This window comes from Limulus polyphemus, unplaced genomic scaffold, assembly GCF_000517525.1.
Source record: "Limulus polyphemus unplaced genomic scaffold, Limulus_polyphemus-2.1.2 Scaffold3709, whole genome shotgun sequence".
NCBI lineage: Eukaryota > Metazoa > Arthropoda > Merostomata > Xiphosura > Limulidae > Limulus > Limulus polyphemus.
The window spans coordinates 107742-109439 of record NW_013669319.1 but is presented as its reverse complement, the minus strand read 5'-3'; positions in this window follow the sequence as shown (position 1 = coordinate 109439).

The window sequence follows — 1698 nt, the reverse complement described above, 5'->3', positions numbered from 1 at the left end:
AAGTAAGGACTTGTGTCGCTAATGTTTCGTTGGAACGAAGTTACGGAAAGTTAATTAACAAACGGAGACGTAACATTATATTTGTGAATTGTCTTTCAGAATTTGTAATGCATACTGGTGTAATTTTTTACACGTTTTGATAATAACGTTAAGGAAAAACGACTTTACACTCCAAATAATTATAAGAGAACTTTTATTTAAGCCGACGTTTCGCTTTTGCGGTTAAAATAAAAGCTCTCTTATAATTATCTGGAGTGTATAGGTCATTTTTTTTTCTAACTTTAATGTGAATTGTTGTGAGTCTGTGATGCATTGTTGTGAAGTACTAAACAATTGTTTCTAAGCTGGAAATAGTGTTACAAAAAAAAAAAACGACTTTTACTCTTCATTACGGCTTCAACATCGTCTGTTTCTTATGTCACTTTCTCTGCGCTTTGTATCTGATGAACCTAATATATCAACTGACTTATAATGTAACTTCTTTACTGACGTACTGTGGATGATAAGAGGTGTAATAGTATTGGTTGAATAAAGTTGTCCTTAATAACAATAAACTATATTTTCCCCATACTGATATGAACACTTCACATTCCAACACCAACTCGTCGTCACATATTATTTTTCCATTATACACTAACAAGTAACGTTGATAAACCTTCTCGTATCGACAAAAGCTGAAGCTCTCACCTGAGCAAATGCTTTTTTGATATGGAACTATTGTGAAAATGATGAAACAAAATACACTTACTTATTATATCCTGTGCATTTCTGATTCTGTTGTCAACCGTCTTACAACAGCCAATCGTCATTCAGGATTGTCAATCAAGAAAATACAAAGAAATGGTAAATTATTTAGCATTTGTACACGTTAGTCCTTGCAGAAAATGAAACTTCTCTGTCAAAGGCTGTGGAATTGTTACTGTTGTAACATGAAAAATGTTGTTTACATGCTTACTTGTGCAACATTTGGAGCTACCTATTTCAAAGAGAAACAGGTAGATAAGTAAAGTTCACTGAACACAAAAGATCCATAAAAATTTGCAATAGTAAAAAAAAGCCTTAGCAAAGCATTTTGCGGATAAATACAGCCTTAATTCTATTTCTCAAACACATCCTCTCATCACAAAACCTACATCTTTTAGATCATACATTAATAAATAAATTCACCACTAAAAAAAAAAAAAAATAAAACATTGATCAGCCACTTAGGCAAATCGTTTCACTGTTAGGTGGTTGTTCCTTTTTTTATTGTATGTTGTTCTATTTTTCATTTATTTCGGTAGAAATTAAATTTGATTACTATAAGTGCAATTTTCCGATTAGTGGTTATTAATATAGAAATATTTGTTTACTACAATATCTCACCAATACCTCATTAGATTTAAGGCAATATCTCCTTGCCTGTGACAAGTATACACGAGAACCTTTGAAAAACGTTAAAAATATAGCACACCTCAAGTCTTAAAATTGAGGGACAGTCTCGATGAGTTATCAACACTTTTCACAAGCCAGCTCCCAACATTTGCGTATTGTTCATTCACTCTTAAATTATTTCATTTGATTAACTTTTCTTCAGTTTTTTATTACACAAATTATATACGTCAGGACTTAGGGGTATGCCACTGGCTCAAAGGTACATAAAAACCATCGTGCATTGATTCATAGAGTAGCATAACCACGACCAATTGCTGTTAAATA